Raw genomic sequence first — 7420 nt, 5'->3', positions numbered from 1 at the left:
TATTGAAATTGTTGAGAAAGTGTTTGTAAAAAAATGTGTTCTTATAACCGATAATTGTTTGTAATATAAAAAAGGGATTTTTCTCGTAAATATCTAAGTACAAAATTATTTTTACAAAGATACTACATCTTTTTTAAATATTTTATAAAATTATCAAACTTATAAAAATATTTACGAAAATATTATATGCAATCTGTTGCAAACACATAGAACCGTACTTCCAATCAGATACAACTATATTTTCAACCCCTGGCGGGCCAATAAACTTAAGTTGCATCTGGTTGCATACCATATTTTTGTAAATATTTTCTAATAAATTAATATTTTTGTAATTTTTTCAAAAGATAGTAAAATCGTGAAAATTTTTAGAAAAAGTGCCATTTTTATTAAATTTCCTAAAAAAATTAATATTTTTTAGTGAGATCTGATAACGAAATTTATAATAATTTTCAAAAAGAGCAATTTTTTAAAAAAAATATAAAAGAATCTACTTTTAAAAAAAATAATTTGTCCTATTTAAAAAAAATAATCTTACAATTTTATACTTTGCTTTTCAAAAAAATCTACTGTTCAATGTCAAATGTGTACCATCAAAAGTTTTGGTATTCTTATTCCCTCCCTCCCTCCAAACCATCTGTTCAAGTATGGTTTAAGTGAAAAAGTGAATGAAAAATATTTGAATTGATGGAATATATTGATTTTTAATATAGAAAAATAAAATAGTAAAATAAAAATCACATTAAAAGAGAAGAAAAACTAGAAGGGTCCAGGTCCACAGCATATGTATGTTGTGGAGCTGTTAAAAAACATACAAGTTCCTGGCGTTGGATGCATATCCAGCGGTCAGGATTAAAACAAAATTTTAATATGTGTCCAACGGTTTTTTAGCACTAGACGGGAAAAACCAATTTTTCCTATGTACAACGCTTTTTTAGGGCTGGACAGGTTTCCTCCGTCCAGCGCTAAAAAAGCGCTGGACATATTAAAACTTTGTTTTAATCCTGACTGTTGGATATGCATCAAACGGCCAGAAACCTGTATGTTTTTTAACAGCTCCACAGCATACATATGCTGTGGACCTGGACCCAAACTAGAAATGATTCATCTTAGGGGTGGTTTGGTTCATGGGTTTCAGGAATCAGGTATGGGTTTGTGCATTCCAAACCCATACAAGGTGTTTCGTTGGGAAAAATAAAATCTGATACCACTCATATCTTAAACCCCCAAGATGTGAGTTTTTGATACCCAAGTGAGAAGGTGGATATGGGTTGGAGGTATGAGATGCATTTTTTTTTATTTTTTTTATCTATTTAAATAATGAAATATTAGTGTTTGATACAAAATTAAATAAATGATGTAAAAATATATGACAATAATAATTTCAATAATATTTTTAATTAATATATATATATATATATTAATAACTTATTTTTTATAAAAATTGTATATATTAAATCCAACACTCAACCAAACACATGATATCAGATATGATACCTCAAATCCATACCAGCTTAATCCGATTCCTAATTCCAATCCGATACCAATTCTCGAACCAAACGAACCCCTTAGAGCATCTCCAAGAGCTTCCTTGTTGGCTCTTAAATATAATATAAAAAATGTGGCTCTTAGTAATTTAGGACAAAATTAAGAGTGTAAACTCCAACAATACGATGGAGATTGATTGGAGGGAAGGATTACGATGGAGATTGATTGGAGGGAAGGATTTTTTTATTGTGAAAAAATAAGTTAGGAGCCATGTGGTGGCTCTTAACTTTGAGGAGAGAGGAGAGAGAAACAAGAGGCTCTTAAGATTTAATAGCCACCTAAGAGTCTCTTGGAGCAACATTTTGCTTCTCTCTCATCAAATCTCAAGTTAGGAGCCTAAATGAAGAGGCTCTTGGAGATGCTCTTACAGGTCTAAGTTCTTTGGAGCTATAGTTTGATGGGACATTTAGAAAACTGTAGAAATTGGTTGGGATAGAGACACTATAAGAATTTTGTTAAACAATTAGACAGTATCTTCGCGGAAAATATGCCCAAAGTAGCGGCTGTTAGTATTCGATGAACGCGAAGAAAAAATATAGTCGCTGATAACTGATGTAGACACATGTGTCGATCTGTAATCTCCGCCGTCGAATTGATTGAAATCTAATGGCGTACCTTACTTCTCTGCCGTCTATAAAGAGTATCACATCTTAGGAGCCTTCGAGGAAAGTGGGTAGAGCAATATTAGGTGGTGCACAAGAAGCAGAAGAAGACCAGGTATGAAAGCAAATAAATCATCAGATTTCCATAAAGGATCTGCAAGGCAACACGGTGACTATGAACAAAGGTTCAATTATCTTTTTTATTTTCTTTTCTCAATTAACTTCATCACTTTGCTCTCAGAGTTTATGTTTGTGTTACTTGATTTCAGCTTTTTTTATTATGCTTTGATCCCAGGATCTATGTATAACCTGAGATATTTCACAATTTTATTTTTTGCAGACTACTAACAATTTCTCGTATTTAATCAGTTTATTTGTATATTAGTCACACATGTTTAGCATATCATTATATGATATCCTCTTAAATCCCACGAATCCTTTAGTCTTAATCTAAAAAATAGTATGTCCCTAGTGGCTCCATCTCTGAAAGCCTCGAAGACCTCGGAGTCTGAATAGATGATATTTTTTGCACTATGCTTTGGATGAAGAACAGCTACTTAACACCTTGCTGGTGGGACGCTGCATATACATCGACAATTTGTTCGCAGAAAATGAAAGGACATATCTGGCTTAGTGAATGAAACATATTGTAATTTGTCGAGAACTCTTACTATAGGCATGGTCGTAAAAATCGGTAACTAGGACTGATCAGTGGAGGTGTTGATAAGGGATTAATCGGATGATCAGATCAAAAATAGGATGTTTTATAATATTATAATAATATTTGATATATTAGTTTAATTTACTACATACCATGACATTTAAGAAAATTTAGAATGATTAATCGGATTTTAAAATCCAAATCAGGAAGGCGCCTTACAGGGGATAAATCGGCCAAATCGGGGATTTTTAGAACCATGACTATACGTAAAGAGGAGTGGAAGCAATAGGTGAATGAATTATACCACTAGGCTTTTGCCACATCTACAATAATTCGGTGGACCAAGGTCTTCAGAGGAAACAACCTAGCAGAGAGGCAAGAACAACTGGTGATGTTCAACTCATTTACCTAAGCAAGGACAAACTGTAAATTGGGGTGTGTGCAAGATAAAGAGTGACATATCGGAACATAGTTGGTGTTGAGATTTCTGGTCGGAGTGGCTGGTTTAACTAGCATAACATTAGATGTCTTACTTCAGCCAGGTTTATATGTACATAGTAATAAAAAATGGACATATTATACATAGAGTTATAAGAGATAGGCTTAAGTATCTTAGCTTGAGGCTTATCATTTTCTCACCACTGCTATATTGACTTATTCTAGATTTCTAGTTGTTACTACTATTATTTACTACTATGTCTTTGTAGAATGTTAACTATTGTAATTAATTTTGAATCTAATTTTAGTGCACTTGTGCTTATCATCTATGGATTATTATTATTATTATTTTATTATATTATATTGTATTATATTTATTATATTATATTATATTATATTATATTATATTATATTATATTATATTATTATCATTATCATTATCATTATTATTATTATTATTATTATTATTATTATTATTATTATTATTATTATTTCTCTTTCAGTTACATAGGTCTCACTTCATACAAATCCCACAAACTTTCTGGAGTTTTTCCGTCCCTGCTGAAATTATTAATTCATGATCAACCTTTTTTTCTTTCCTTTTCTATTGATACTTCTCTTGCGAGTTGTTTTTGTTGCACTATCATCTTTGTAAACTAGCCCGGCTTCCTTCCCTTTCATCCCCCCTTCCTCTTTGTTTTTAACTTCAGCAGTTCAACAGTTTCCACACTTCTATTTTTGCAGTAGATTGTACACACACACACACACACACACACACACACTATTGTGATCTTATATTACGTTTGATTTTATTGATTTAACAACACAGTTCTCATATTTGATGAGTTTATTTTTATAGTTGGTACAATATATTTAGCTATCATATTTGGTGCACTGTAGCTTCAGTTGCTGGCTCCAACTCTGAGAGCCCGTTGTAGAGGATGTTTGTGAAAGATCGCCAGCACAATTGGAGTCTGAAGCTGGACATTTCATTTTCTGTGTTCGCGCAAAAAATAATCAATATGATGCACCATGCTTTAGAAAACACAACTGCTTAACAGCTTGCTACTGGGAAGGTGCGTAAACTTGGTCAATTTGTTAGGAAAAAAGGAAGGAAATATCTGGCCTAGTGAATGAAAGGTATTGCAACTTGTTTAGTATAGATACCAAGTCCCTTCTTCTCTGGCTTGTTCAAGTCTTAATAAAGAAGAATGGAACCAAAAGTTGTAATGACACCATTACTATCCTCCATGTGGGTGCCATTCAGTTTTTGTGACAGAACAATATTAGGCTTCTGCCACATCCGAACACGCTAAAATAATCATATGAACCGAGGTCTTTTGAAGAAAACCTAGCAGGGAGACAAGAACTGGTGATGTTTAAGTCAGAATAAACTGTAAGTTGGGCAGTGTGCAAGATGAATAGTGACGTATTTGATTACTGGACCAGGTAGGCAGTGATTGGAACATAGTTGGTATTGAGATACTGGGTAGGAGTGGCTATTCTAGTCAACTCTGGTGGAAGTAAAATCAAATATGGGTGAGAGTGAAAGAGAAATGCAAATGATCAGAGATTTAAAGGGAAAAAACTGATATTGTGTTGTAACCATGGGTAGCTGGAGAACCATTAATATACTAGGTGTACAAAATTATTTCAAGGCGTTCTTCCAACAATACAAATCTCAGAAACTTTGAGGAGTCTTTTAAGTACTAGTGAATAATTTCTCAATCAATCAGATATTGTATTATTGTGTGCTGAAGTTCTTATGAGAGTTGTTTTTGTGATTTGATGTTGCCTAGAGTATTCTTGTCAAGTAATATATAACCTTTCTGCTTCTAACTACTTTGGAAGTTGGTATGAGTACTAATTAATCATTTGGCCTTACCTGAATTAATATCTGACCCGAGTACACTGGGTAATCTATCTCTCCTAATTCTTCGCTTCTCTTGCTTTGTGTAGGCCTGTTGCAGTGTGGAGTAAGAACTGGATAATTGGCAGGTGGTTTGCGTTGCTCTTTTTATTCTTTTTTGTTTTCGTTGTGGACGCGCATTGTTTTTTTCTTCTCCGTAGATACAACCCAGAAGACACAGTTCATGGATTGTTAATTATGGGCTTTGGAAACCTGGTTGGCTTCGTTTTTCTGGCCGCACAAGCTCAAGAATTAAAAGAAGATTCAAAAACCGCGGTTGATGTGCCTTGGTGGTGCTACGGATTGACAAGCTATAGATCTAATTAACGATTCAATGGTTGGTGAGCAAGGGGTTTGTCCAAAAATTGAAGCTGCAGTAAGATATTACATCAATGATAAAGATGTGCATTATAAATTTTATGTTCTACAATACCCTGCCCGAGTGCCCGGTGTGTAAATGTTTGTAATGAGATTTTAAATTCCTTAAATTTGTAGTATCTGCTGTTGGTGGAGACTTCGTCCCATAAATTGTGTATCTATGGCTGTGGTCATGTTGAAGTTTCATTGTTTTTCACCTTGGTGTGGTAAATATTATATATTATATTCTTCACATATTTTTTTTATTTTATTAAAGCATTTTATTTATCTATTGTTGAGGTTTAAATCTGTTGTACAGGAGCAGGACAGGACCATGGGTTGGCGATGGATTTAGTGGCATCCCTAATTTCGCAAAAGTGTGGTGAAGACTTTTAAGATCACTCTATATTTCATTTTATATATTCTATGTGCCTCTTTCAACTGTATACGGTTTTCTATGTTCGAGACATATTTTGATAAGATCTATTTTCATAATTTATTTCTACTTTTTTTAGTTAAAGTTTAAACATATAATTTTATTTAGAAGAAAAAAATTAAAAATAATATATATAATTATAATTTAACGGAGTCTTTAAATATGTGTCAACCTCCTGTTGTTCATTGTATACATGTGAGATTGAGGGAGTATCGTATAATATCTAAATATGATTTAGATTTTGAAATTATTTTACTCCACAATTCTATGCCAAACACAAAAAATTATATTCTATATTTTTACTAAGAGGTCATTTGTTAAATCTGAATCAAATTTATGGATGAGTGAAAATATGACAAATAAAATTTCCGGATAAACAAATAATATAATCAAAATATTTTATAAGTATGCAAATAAAGACTATATGCTATATTTATATAAAAATATTATAAATTATAAATTTTAAAGTTCATAAAAATCAAAAAACACAAGGTTAGAAAGTGTGTACATATGATATGTTTTTCTTAACCATCCAGATACTGTACAAAGGCCGGCCGGCCGGGTCGTCCAAAAGATACTCAGTCGTCGTCCAGCAATTTGCAAACTTCAACAAACCCCCTGCATGACGTATGGTTCAGCTAATTTAGTCTCATCCAGAGGTTAACAAAACAAATGACTTTCAAAACAAATTATTCACACTCAAGATACCAACAAGGAGATCAATGGGCGAGAAGGTGCCTAACTTTGTTGGTTCTCGTATTACATATTCCCTTCATCTCAAATCAGATATCTTGTTGATTTTGGGCACACAATTTAAAGTTCATTGACCGCATAGCTACATGATTTATTTTTAAAATTTTATTTTTACAAATAAAAATTAAAATATGAAATCTTCATTTACAAAAGAAAAAAATAAAAAAATAAATTTCAGAAGTAGACGGTCAATGCACCTAAAGTTGCGTGCTCAAAGTCAACTAGCTCATCTAATTTGAGATGGAAGTAGTATTATTTACTGAGAGTATCAGGCTGTAATGTTGGCTGGATAGTGAATAAAATCATTATATTAATCTGAATAATATTAATATGAAGTGTAGTGTTGGTTAGATAGCGAATCAAATAACTATGTATTATATTAATTAATATGAAAGGGTGGTGTTAAAACAATGAAGCCGCTTCTCTTAATTTAAAAAGGTATAAATAAGAAGTTAGCTATAAATGAAAAGTAATATTTTAACTTATGTATTTGTATATATTTTTTAGTATTTACACTTATTTGATATAAAAGCTCTCACGATGGCGTTGTCGCGATTAGACCTGAGCATAATTAAGTGAAACGAGTGATGATCCAAACCGTCCAAACCGAATATTTCGGTCTCTTCACGATTTGGTTTGATTTTGATTTTGGTAATTAAAAAGCCGAAAAATTAGAAAATCGAAAATCTTCGGTTTGGTTTTGGTTTTCACCTTTAAAC

At 32.4% G+C, this 7420-nt stretch overlaps 1 long non-coding RNA gene across 2 annotated transcripts; it reads left to right on the top strand.

Annotated features, from left to right (window-relative positions):
* Window positions 1-2022: 2022 nt before the first annotated feature.
* Window positions 2023-6017, top strand: LOC108202864 (uncharacterized). Of its 2 annotated transcripts, XR_001803245.2 has the most exons (4): window positions 2046-2332; window positions 5206-5531; window positions 5651-5739; window positions 5832-6017. It is a non-coding gene; the product is annotated as an uncharacterized LOC108202864 (long non-coding RNA). The 2 variants fall into 2 exon arrangements; XR_001803244.2 differs by having other exon boundaries at window positions 2023-2332; window positions 5206-5739.
* Window positions 6018-7420: the final 1403 nt, after the last annotated feature.

This window comes from Daucus carota, chromosome 9 (assembly GCF_001625215.2).
Source record: "Daucus carota subsp. sativus chromosome 9, DH1 v3.0, whole genome shotgun sequence".
Taxonomy (NCBI): domain Eukaryota; kingdom Viridiplantae; phylum Streptophyta; class Magnoliopsida; order Apiales; family Apiaceae; genus Daucus; species Daucus carota.
This window is presented reverse-complemented; position numbering and strand designations above follow the sequence as displayed.